Here is a 13,542-nt window from a genome sequence, read left to right as displayed (position 1 = left end):
TATTACTGGGAGAGACGCACATACCTTACATCCAGCCTATATTACTGGGAGAGATGCACAAATCTCACATCCAGCCTATATTACTGGGAGAGACGCACATGCCTCACATCCAGCCTATATTACTGGGAGAGACGCACATGCCTCACATCCAGCCTATATTACTGGGAGAGACGCACATACCTCACATCCAGCCTATATTACTGGGAGAGACGCACATACCTTACATCCAGCCTATATTACTGGGAGAGACGCACATACCTTACATCCAGCCTATATTACTGGGAGAGACGCACAGATCTCACATCCAGCCTATATTACTGGGAGAGACGCACATACCTTACATCCAGCCTATATTACTGGGAGAGACGCACATACCTCACATCCAGCCTATATTACTGGGAGAGATACACAGACCTCACATCCAGCCTATATTACTGGGAGAGACGCACATACCTTACATCTAGCCTATATTAAGCCCCCGTCACACAAAGCGAGATCGCTGCTGAGTGACAAGTTTTGTGACGCAACAGCGACCTCAGTAGCGATCTCGCTATGTGTGACACGTAGCAGCGACCAGGCCCCTGCTGTGAGATCGCTGGTCGTGTCGGAATGGCCTGGACCTTTTTTTGGTCGTTGAGGTCCCGCTGGGTAGCACACATCGCTGTGTTTGACACCTTACCAACGACCTGATGACAGGACGTCCCTCATTGAGGTCTGTTAATCGTCATGAAATAGCTGCCATGTGACATCGTTGTACAGGTCGCTACAGGTCGCCGCATCGCTGCTGCGTCGTTGGGGAGATCTCACTGTTTGACATCTCACCAGCGACCACATAGCGACGCAGCAACGATCCCTGACAGGTCGTATCGTTGTCGGGATCGCTGTAGCGTCGCTAAGTGTGACGGGGCCTTTACTGGGAGAGGCGCACAGATCTCACATCCAGCCTATATTACTGGGAGAGACGCACATACCTTACATCCAGCCTATATTACTGGGAGAGACGCACATACCTTACATCCAGACTATATTACTGGGAGAGATGCACAGACCTCACATCCAGACTATATTACTGGAAGATACACACACCTGCCTCACATACAGCCTATATTACTGGGAGAGACACACAGACCTCACATCCAGCCTATATTACTGGGAGAGACGCACATACCTTACATCCAGCCTATATTACTGGGAGAGACGCACATACCTTACATCCAGCCTATATTACTGTTATACCTGCATTGACCTCTAGGGGTGCTGTACTCCATCATTGTATGTAAGCCATTGCACAGATCCCCAGGATCCCTCCTCAGATCATTAGGTGAGAAGTAAAACCACTTCCTGAGCTTTTTATTCGTCCGTCCCCATTCACACCAGTTACACAAACACATCACATTGCTGCTAATTTGTTTTTTTGTGATTTATAAACAAAAACACACAAGAAAAAAGGACAAATTCCCCTTCACCTGCCGGGCAGCAGTAAAGGGGCCGCTCTCCCCCCTGCTGGGGTCTGCTCGTATTGTCATGCAGGGCAGTGATACTTCCTACCTGACTTCCGTGTTAGTGGGGGGAACGCTGTGACTATGCGCATCATGGGGGCGACAGGGGATCCGTGATTTACCAGCTGTATGGATGGAGTTATAACTCGCCCTGAGGACAGGTGCCGACCGTTCATCACGATCCTGGAGCGCGGCGTAACCTTGCCCAGCAGCGTCGGGCACATGCAGCATTTACAGGCTCGGCCCCTTGTCAGCTGCAGCCTTGTTGCAGAAAACTTATGGAAAAAGAATTTGGAAAGAGACGGGAACTTTTGTCGATTCCAGCACTTTAACACAAAATTCAATATTTATTTCCCTTCTCTCCGTTTTCAAGAACTGGTCCAGAATTTATGACTTTTGGGCGACAAGAAAAACCCTAGAGCCAATTCTGTCTTGTAATTTAACGCTTTGGAGACCTGGGAACAGTAAGGACTGTCGTCTACCAGGGGCTCCGGGGACCGTACGGAGTTCTCCTACAATTATGGTCTATTATCGAATGTCGGAGAATTTCCTGACCGCCCCTTTAATTTAGCTTTAGCGATTTACGTTTTCACCCATACCGTAACATTTTGTCTGTTTTCTTACAGCTAGCCGCCATCTTTTCAAAAGTGACACCAGGAAGTACCGCCATATCTGTTGTCACATTGTGAGTACGTTTCTGAGAAAAGCCGATGAGCTGCAATCACAATGACACCAGAACTGTAGCTCAAAGTAATCTGTTAAAGACAAGAGCTGCATTCACAATTCTGCCAGGTTCAGAACAGAAATACCCCCAATATACACTGCTTTTTTTCAGTGCCGTTTCGTATCAGGAATTGCATCGTCATATGACGCAGGAAAACAAACTACTGAGCTAAGGAAGTCTTGCTAAACAGCAGAATAGTGAGTGCAGCTCTGGAGTATAATACAGAATGTAACTCGGGATTAGTATAGGATCAGTAATGTAATGTATGTACACAGTGACTGCACCAGCAGAATAGTGAGTGCAGCTCTGGAGTATAATACAGGATGTAACTCAGGATCAGTAATGTAATGTATGTACACAGTGACTGCACCAGCAGAATAGTGAGTGCAGCTCTGGGGTATAATACAGGATGTAACTCGGTATCAGTAATGTAATGTATGTACACAGTGACTGCACCAGCAGAATAGTGAGTGCAGCTCTGGAGTATAATACAGCATGTAACTCAGGATCAGTAATGTAATGTATGTACACAGTGACTGCACCAGCAGAATAGTGAGTGCAGCTCTGGAGTATAATACAGGATGTAACTCAGGATCAGTAATGTAATGTATGTACACAGTGACTGCACCAGCAGAATAGTGAGTGCAGCTCTGGAGTATAATACAGGATGTAACTCCGGATCAGTAATGTAATGTATGTACACAGTGACTGCACCAGCAGAATAGTGAGTGCAGCTCTGGAGTATAATACAGGATGTAACTCAGGATCAGTAATGTAATGTATGTACACAGTGACTGCACCAGCAGAATAATGAGTGCCGCTCTGGAGTATAAAACAGGTTGTAACTTTGGATTAGCTTTTGCTATGGACAGGATGTTTATAACCTATTGCTTGCTGGTTTCCTGCTTTGGGACGTGGATCTTCGTTATAATATTGAACAGATGAGATAAAGATATAATAATCCAGTGATAAAATGATTGAGTTTGAATAAGGTGATGGGAATGTGGAGCGAGAGCCGCTGTTCTTGTTCTTCCTCGTTGTTTTTGGATGTTTTTTTCGTGATTACTTTTGATTAGTTCTGCTCAGATAACTTTAAACCCGTGACCGTTCTGCGGCTCGCTCTTGCCAGAATGTCACATTATCGTCACATGGAGAAGCATGAAATTTATTTACTTTACTTGAACAAGCTTTCCTTAAAACAACCTAGTAGAGAACATCAGCGCATGAATGGCGGCCATTATGTGTGGCCCCTATATCGTTATCTCGTACAGGCGGTAAAAACGGAGCCATTGTTCGCCCGTGACCGGCATTTACTGTAAACAAAATATTTTCTAACCGCAAATCGGCAAACTGAGCCAAGACATAAAATCTGTCAGGAGCATCGCTCTCGCCTCGTCATATCCTGGCGGTCCGTCCGCTTCACGGGTCTCCTATCACCAATGCTGAAGATGGACCCTACAAAGTAATACGAGGGTCACCAGGGCTCGAGACACCAAAACCCCCAACATTACAGTGTGAAAACTGCTCGTTAGATTTCTTTCCTGAGATATGTCGCCTTACACCTTCCCAGTGTGACCCCCGTGGAGCTTTCCAGCACGCTGTGGTGGAGCATCGGCAAAGTGCAAGGACCCCTGACCCACGACGGGAACAGGAATCGGCAACGACGAGGCCATAGCAGGACTCTGCTCAGTCAAAGAAATTCACAAGAATAGTTATTAGAAACAGAAATATCCTAATTGATTTTGTCGGTTTCTCTTCTTGTTCTAGTCTAAGAAACAAGGTCCCGGAATAATCCAACCTAGATGTAAAGGATTTTCACTGGCCTCTATTATTACATCAGATGGTTTTTACTTCAACTGATAAAGAATATCGATGAATTCTTCAGATCTCTGACGCAGAATGTGAAGCTCCAAAGCCCTAATGCAAAGTTAGTTTTAGGGCTCTTCTCCTACGTCTCTGTTCACATGGGCAAAATGGCGCTTTTTACTGACCGTTAAAATGCAACGAATCCAATCTATCCATTATAATCTTCATATTTATTTATCTCTTTCCACCAATGTGTCAAGTTAAATCCTATCTACATGGAGAGAAGCGATCGGCCACACGCCGTCATCATTGAATTCTAGGTTCGTCATTCAGGCCCCCATGATTAACATCAGGCCCCATTGCTCCGGTGTATAACCTCCGGCCCCTTACTTCACTGTGTATAACCTCCGGCCCCCCGCCATGCTGTCCGCTTTTACTAAAGTGACAGAGCGGCCGGTGCTGCAGAACTCACTGACACCACCTGTAATAGGAGCCGCCGGGGTAACAAGTCCGTCTATGACACTTCTTCTCTCCAGAATCTTCCCGTCAGTGATATTATGGAAGGAATTGCAACAACTCAGCCACGAAGTGAAGACTCCGCAACGTTACAGAGCAGGGGGCCAAGTGCTGAGGAGCAGAGGGCAGAAAAGTCACCACCGCCCTGCTGACCCCGTAACGGCACAGTCCAGACTTCCTCTGATGTAACATCAGCACAAACAGTGCGCCTCTGCTGAGAGCTTCATGGGTAAGCAGCTGCATGCAGCCGTACATCACCAAGCACAATGCCGAGCGTCGGATGGAGTAGTGTTACGCCGCCACCACTGGACTCTGGAGGAGATGTGTTCTGTGCAGTGATGGATCACACTCTATCTTTGTCTGATGGCGGAGTCTGGGTTTGGTGATTCCAGGAGGACGTTTTTCCCCCCCCCCCCGACTGCATTGTGGCCCCTGTACGGATGGTGGAAGATAATGCTATAGACTTAACAAGGGGCGGCCCCTTAATACTAATGAATGGAAATCTTAATCTTCAGCACAAGACATTGTGGACAATCGTAGATTCAGCTTTGTGGGAACAGTTTGGAGAAGACCCTTATCTGTCCCAGGGGGAAAACATGAGGGGCCGCACAGAGCCCGGACCCCCGCCCCATCATGTAATGGATGTTGTGAGCCCGACCTTCCCCCCAACATCAGGGTCTGATCCCAAAAATGCTCTTCTGGATGAAGGTGCAGAAAATCCCCCAGACTCCTCCAAAATCTCATAGAAATCCTTCCTAGAAGAGCGGAGCCATAATATCTGTAGATGGAGGTCGGGAAAGCTCCTGTAGGGGGATCTGCAGGGGGCACAGACTTTCGGTCATCTATTCTATCTCATCATCTCTAACCCTCTCGTATCTGATATGTTTCTGCTCCTGAATGATCTATTCATCATCATCTCTGGTTCTGGATCCATTCACATTCCAGGGAACAGATACAATATGTCTCCGTCACGTATATAATCACTGCTGTCGCCCGAAGAACTCGCAATCCAATGTACCTGGCCTGTAAACGTGAAGCACCGACTCCGAGTTCCGTTAATTTACAATTAGACAGATTTGTATCAAGCGCTAACGAGCCTTCGAGAACGAATCGATGTGGGTCCGGCTGCCCCCAACGTCCTACGAGCCTCCTGAAGACGGATCCATTACTGCCTCCTCGGTTATTGCAGATATCCAGGTGCCGGCGATGTGCTGATGACAACAGAATTGAAAAGAAAGACGGTAATAATTCTGAGCGCTTCTCACTGCTGGAGATATTGATTATTTGTGTGTGGTGAGAGATTTGGAAAATTCAATTAAAGAAGTTGTACAAAGGTTTCATAAATTTTCTGGGGGGAGCGTGTACACAGACATTGATGCGTATTAAATCAATGCCGCACTTCACAATATATTTCCTATGAAGCAGAAAAATAAATAATATTTAAACAGTTCTGCTTACTACGGAAACAAATTTTATTTTCTCCGAAGCATTTAGTCATAGGACATCAGCGAGTCGTGCGCGCCCGGCAGCCGCAACAAATTTTATAGCCCTTCTCCCCGGGAGACACATCTCGGGTCCTATGAATTTCTAAATGAGCAAATGGTAAAGATGGGATGTCAGCAGTATAAAAATTGATCAGCGAAGAGATAGAGGCGTAAGGAAAGAGATTTGTATGGAAGCTCTAATAGGTTTTATTAAATAAAAATACTATAAAAGACAGTAATGAATAGACTGGAGGATTGTGAGCGAGGCTGAAGTGGAAAAAAATTATCCCGACCCAGATTGGATTTATATTACCATAGACTTTTTATTGACGCCTTATTTTATTTTTATTTTTTCATACAGTGTTGGGGGTTGGCGCGGCTCCGAGCATGAGAATATTGGCTCGTTACAGCGTCCTAGGTGGCATCTGTTACATAGCCGGAGCTGCATTCATAATTCTTGTGACTTCAGAGCTGCACTCCCTGCTTGATCCGTGTCTATTTAGAGCTTGTTTTTTTTTTGTTTTTTTTTTTCAAACAGCGGAGACAGGATAGAAATTAGGCAGAATAGAGGCGAATTCTCGCCAGATTCACACGCCCGACATCTGGCCGCAGGTTTTCACTCCCGAACTTTAAAGCTTCATTATTGCCTATGAGGCTGTTGATCTCTGATCAGGAGACCCCCGGTCTGGTCAGGACATCGCAGTCTATACTTAGACCCTAAAAGTCAGGTCTTTAGGGCATCAGCCCTGTACATCCCCTCCAAGCAGGTTGAGATTTTCTGCGTATTGGGGGAGAGTGGTAGTGCTGCTGCCCATGACTCCTCCACAGATCATCACCCTCCAATGGGGGCAACATTATTCTTCTTTCCATTCTGGGATACGGTTATGTCTCTCTTGGATCGGTGTCACCCCTCGGGGTCTTGTATCTCAGAGATGGAGCGGTGGATGCAGGGGCTTACTCTCCATTCACTTCTATGGAAGTTCAGAACATAGATGATGGCACTTGACTGTTTTTGGAACACCGTAGAAGTGAATGTAGAAAGCTGCGCCTGCGCCATCACCTCTGTGCTGAGAAAGGTGCAGGTCCTGGAGTTTGGACATTTATGGCATATGCAATAGATATGATACAAATGTGTCGGAGGAGAAGTTTTACTATTTTTTTTTTTATATGATGCGTCAGTCCTATGATTTCTGGTTTCAATATTGTATTGGGCTCAGCTACATATCATCCATGGGTATCCCCATCTACATTTCAAGAGGTTTCAAGCTTTTGTTTTTTCCTTTTCTATCCTATTATTTGGAATATCTAATAATCCAGCACCTGTCAATCCTTTTTTTTTTCGTTTTAACTATTTGTGTGATGATCTACAACTATCTTTTACTGATGTGGATCTATCACCACCTGGATACCCTGACAGACTTCATCTCTAAAGCCATGCTGGGAGTTGTAGTTCCACAACCCATTGTAGCAGAATCTGGCTCTTTGCTGCATTTTAACGACCGTCTTGTCTCGTCGCTTCCACGTCGTTGATGATGAATCTCCTCCATATTGTGTTTTATAATGTCACCATCCCGCTGAACGCCCTTTAAGTAAGATAACACAAAGCACGGTTATTTGCTGTATCGGATTGTGTGAGTAAACACAGTAATTCTGATTTATTTAGCTGGAAGCTTTGTGAGCGCTTTCATGGAGGCGTCTCATGATCGAGTGTTACAGACTCGTCACAGATAACGCTGAGCTAATAGACAATTCCGCCTTGTGTTCCTGTAGCTCCAGGGTTCCCGTGTATTTCACAGGGACGGAGACGCTAATATTATCCTGGAGTTTTTTTTTTATTTTTGTTGTTTCTTCGTATGTGTGGTCCCTTTTATTGAGTCGGGTCACTTTCAGCTGTCGCCGAGCAGGTTCAACAACATAAACTTTTCTCATAGTTGCGTTATAAACCTGCAAAAAACGACTCCTGGTAAAACAACTGTGTTCCTATCAGCATTAAAGGAGCCTCTCCAGTTGCGGGGCATTTAGAGGACATTTGTCATTGGCACCTTGATGACCCCAATGGTGATGAATTAGGGGACATTGAATTTTGCATCCTAGAAGCAAAAAAATGGCTGCCTTGGTGCTCTGTGCATCCTCATGGCGTCATTGCAACCTGCAAATAACGAGGATCCTCTCTACACCGACACCAGTGATTCCTCTTAAGACCTCATTACCGCAGATACAACATTGATGTTGGTGGTATAGGGAGTACATGCTCAGAAAAGGTGTTAACTGAGCATGCTCAGGTGCTAACCGAGTGTCTTGTGCATGCTCGAAAAATATGTCCGAGTCCCCGCGGCTGCATGTCTCGCGGCTGTTCGACAGTCACAACACCTGCAGGGATTGCCTAACAAACAGACAATTACTGCAGAATCCTCTCGGTTTTCAAGAACAGGAGTATTCTTAATTTTGTAGATTACTACTTAGGCTTCTTTTAAACTCACCGGGTTTTTTGCAGGCCGTATCGCCGCAATTTTCACGGTCTGCCGCAATAACGGACCCCAAAAAACTTGCGGATCGCTGTTTTTTGGGTTTCCAATACTATGGAAAAAGTATTGGGGGAAGAAAACGACGTTCCGCAAAACCACGGAAGTCACGGTGCACCGCAAAAACAAGCCTCTGTTATTTTTGCGGCTCCATTGATTTTCAATGAGGGCCGTGTCCGTAAGCCATGAAAAAGATCGAGCAGGCTCGATATTTTTTCACGGCCGTAAATACGGCCCTCACGGGCGTACGGCGCTCTCTGGAATTATTGCGGCCCGTTCTTGCGGCCCCATAGAAATCTGTTGGGGCCGCCAAACTGCAACGTGTGCACATAGCCTAAAAAAACGGTGCAGATTCTGACCTGCGTTTTCTGCCAAGAAATTCAGAATCTGCCCAGAAAATGCCACAGTTAAATCTGCAACGTGTGCACATAGCCCTAAAGCCCCCATACCCATTACACAAAGGTTGGCCAAACCTACCGATTTTGGCAGAAAACCTCAACCATCTAATTTGTATGGTGAGGTTGTAGACTAGGATTTTGCCTGTTGAATTTCAGCTGCTGATCCTTTTGTTCGCCCTGGAGATAAGTTGTTGCCAGAGGAGTTTGCTAGCGGCGCTCATGGAGAACATAAGATTCCTGGAGACGCACCTTGACTTCGGGCAGTCACTGGATTATTGCTTAAAGGCATTATCCATTATTCGAAAGATGGCGGTTTTTTTCCAGAAAGCAGGGATACAGTTGTCTATGGTTTTGTGTCTGGTATTGCAGCCGGCAATAGGTCTGATACCGCATAAAGGCCGGAGTCACACCCGCGCATGGTATCTGATGCGAGAGCTAATGACCCTCAGCTCCTGCTCTGCTGCTGTAGGAGCCGAGTGTCATATGCTACTGTGCCCCAATCCTCTCACATGCGAGAATCGGAACATAGGTGCCGAGGAGACAGAGAAAGTAATTTCTCCATCTCCGCCATTACCAGTGGGAATCGCACTGCACTCGGGTGACACTGGCACCCTCTTCTCTTCGCAGATGAGAGCAAGTTCACACACGTGAAGGAGTCTGGAGGCAAGGTGGAAAACGTTCTGCTGCCTGCAACATCCTCCATCATGACCGGTTTGGCAGTGGGTCAGTAATGGTGTGCGGTGGCATTTCTTTGGAGGGCCGCACAGCTCTCCATGTGCTCGCCAGAGGTAGCCTGACTGCTATTAGGTACCGAGATGAGATCCTCAGACCCCTTGTGAGCCCATATGCTGGTGCGGTTGGCCCCGAGTTCCTCCTAATGCAGGACAATGCCAGACCTCATGTGGCTGGAGTGTGTCAGCAGTTCCTGCAATATGAAGTCATTGAAGCTATGTACTGGCCGCCCGTTCCCCAGACCTGAATCCGATTGAACACATCTGGGACATCATGTCTCGCACCATCCACCAACGTCACGTTGCACCACAGACTGTCCAGGAGTTGGTGGATGCTTTAGTCCAGGTCTGGGAGAATATCAGGAGACCATGCGACGCCTCATCAGGAGCATGCCAAGGCGTTGTAGGGTGGTGATTCAGGCGCTTAGAGGCCACACACACTACTGAGCATCATTTCCTTATCTTGAGGCATTTCCATTGAAGTTGGATCAGCCTGTAATTTGATTTTCCACTTAGATTTTGAGCAACATTCTAAATCCAGACCTCCATGGGATATTAATTGTGATTTACATTGATCATTTTTATGTTTTATTGTTCTCAGCGCATTCCACTATGTAATGAGTTAAGATTTACATCTGGAATATTTCATTCAGTGATATCTAGGATGTGGGATTTTTGTGTTCCCTTTATTTATTTTTAGCAGTAAATACACAGGCGGCCTAGATGGAGATCCCCGCCTGAATGAGCAGCTCCCGTTCTAGTAGACTTGGGCCATACTTGTATCCCATTCATCGGAATGACCGTCCTACATTCCCAATGCCGGATTGTCCGCTGCCTTCCCAAGAAAAATCCGCTGTTTGCGTAAAGTAGGATCGGAGAAGATTAGCGGATCTCCTGCTTGTCTTCTGTCATGTCAGAGCTTAGTAATCATGGGGGCGGGGGGTCTGGACTTCATCATTGAAGGTCACCGCAATAAGCCCGAAATGTCACAAAAGATTAATGTTCCTTTTTAATGGCCAAACATCATAAATATATTATCACTTTTTTTGGAAAATTCCTTGTAAGTTGTTTGTTTTTTTTCTTCCGCTGACTGTGTGCAATGTTGGAGCGGTCCAGATGTGCCGTATGAAGCCGCTGCGGGGTCCGACGCCTCGCATCTCTGAAATGTGCCATTTACATTGAGATTAGCCGCTTGAGTACAGTGTTAAGTTTAAATTAGACGCAAGAAACTAAATCTAGCCAAACACCTGCCCCGCGCTCGCAGCCATCCCGGACTGGTATTCGCTGGGCAGATAGATTTACAAGCATTTCAGCTTCTCTTTTAAGATGATCGAGGCAGATGCGGTTTTATGTCCTGGCGATCGCCCCCCCACCAGGGTGGGTTTTTTTTTTCCTCCTTAAACTGTTTGATATAAAATATGGTCAATGAAATTAGTTATTGCAGGCCAAGGAAACATGTGCAGATGAAGTGCCGCGGACACAGAAGGTGCTCGCTGTCCGGAGGATACTGACACTATGAAGGCATTCTGCCCCGAGTCAGGACATTGCAAGGAATCCTTTTTAAAGGGCACCACACTTGATTAACTCCCTAAGGACTGGGGGAGGACAGTCGTGTCAAAGGATTAGTGAACCTGCTGCGCTCACTGATGGCGTTCAGTGAGAATATACAACAGAACGTTTTACCGCAGCCCAGCTCTAGAAAATCCAGATCCTGCCGCCTCGACGGTGGTGCGCTATATGTAACCGCTTACGCTAAACTTCTCACATCATTTTGGACAAATATGGGAAAAAATTGCAAGGAATGTTCCAATTTCTCTAAGACACTTAATACCGTAGTGCTAGAAAAAAATAATAAAATAATACAGCCATATAGAGCCAATATAGTGCAGCTATGCACAGGTTGTATAATACTTCTATACAATGCCTACATAGCCAGCAGGTAGTCAGTATCCGGTAGATTTCTGCAACAGACATACAGCTGACTAAAATAACCTGGTGCCATACAGAGCCTACATCATACCGCCTGCAAATACATTAGTGACATACACTGCCTATATAATACCGCCATGCACTGCCTATACAATACCGCCATCCACTGCCTATATAATAGTGTTATACGCTTACTATATAATACCGCCATGCACTGCCTATATAATAGTGCTATACGCTTACTATATAATGCAGCCATGTACTGCATACATAATAGTGCTCTGCGCTTACTAATATAATACTGCCATGCACTGCCTATATAATAGTGCTATACATTTACTATATAATACTGCCATGCACTGCCTATATAATAGTGCTCTGCGCTTACTATATAACACCGCCGTGCACTACCTATATATTAGTGCTCTGTGCCTACTATATAATACCGCCGTGCACTGCATATATATTAGTGCTCTGCGCTTACTATATAATACCACTGTGCACTACCTATAAATTAGTGCTCTGCGCTTACTATATAACACCACTGTGCACTGCCTATATATTAGTGCTCTGCGCTTACTATATAATACCACTGTGCACTGCCTATATAATAGTGCTCTGTGCCTACTATATAATACCGCCATCCACTGCCTATATAATAGTGTTATACGCTTACTATATAATACCGCCATGCACTGCCTATATAATAGTGCTATACGCTTACTATATAATGCAGCCATGTACTGCATACATAATAGTGCTCTGCGCTTACTAATATAATACTGCCATGCACTGCCTATATAATAGTGCTATACATTTACTATATAACACCGCCGTGCACTACCTATAAATTAGTGCTCTGCGCTTACTATATAACACCACTGTGCACTGCCTATATATTAGTGCTCTGCGCTTACTATATAATACCACTGTGCACTGCCTATATATTAGTGCTCTGTGCCTACTATATAATACCGCCGTGCACTGCATATATATTAGTGCTCTGCGCTTACTATATAATACCGCCGTGCACTGCCTATAAATTAGTGCTCTGCGCTTACTATATAACACCACTGTGCACTGCCTATATATTAGTGCTCTGCGCTTACTATATAATACCACTGTGCACTGCCTATATAATAGTGCTCTGTGCCTACTATATAATACCGCCGTGCACTGCATATATATTAGTGCTCTGCGCTTACTATATAATACCGCCGTGCACTGCCTATATAATAGTGCTCTGCGCTTACTATATAATATCGCCGTGCACTGCCTATATAATAGTGCTCTGCGCTTACTATATAACACCGCCGTGCACTGCCTATATATTAGTGCTCTGCGCTTACTATATAACACCGCCGTGCACTGCCTATAAATTAGTGCACTGCCTATAAATTAGTGCTCTGCGCTTACTATATAATACCACTGTGCACTGCCTATATATTAGTGCTCTGCGCTTACTATATAACACCGCCGTGCACTGCCTATATATTAGTGCTCTGCGCTTACTATATAACACCACTGTGCACTGCCTATATATTAGTGCTCTGCGCTTACTATATAATACCACTGTGCACTGCCTATATAATAGTGCTCTGTGCCTACTATATAATACCGCCGTGCACTGCATATATATTAGTGCTCTGCGCTTACTATATAATACCGCCGTGCACTGCCTATATAATAGTGCTCTGCGCTTACTATATAATATCGCCGTGCACTGCCTATATAATAGTGCTCTGCGCTTACTATATAACACCGCCGTGCACTGCCTATATATTAGTGCTCTGCGCTTACTATATAACACCGCCGTGCACTGCCTATATAATAGTGCTCTGCGCTTACTATATAACACCGCCGTGCACTGCCTATATAATAGTGCTCTGCGCTTACTATATAACACCGCCGTGCACTGCCTATATAATAGTGC

The sequence above is a fragment of the Ranitomeya imitator genome, chromosome 8, assembly GCF_032444005.1.
Source record: "Ranitomeya imitator isolate aRanImi1 chromosome 8, aRanImi1.pri, whole genome shotgun sequence".
In the NCBI taxonomy this organism is placed as follows: domain Eukaryota; kingdom Metazoa; phylum Chordata; class Amphibia; order Anura; family Dendrobatidae; genus Ranitomeya; species Ranitomeya imitator.
Note: the sequence above shows the minus strand (reverse complement) of the source record.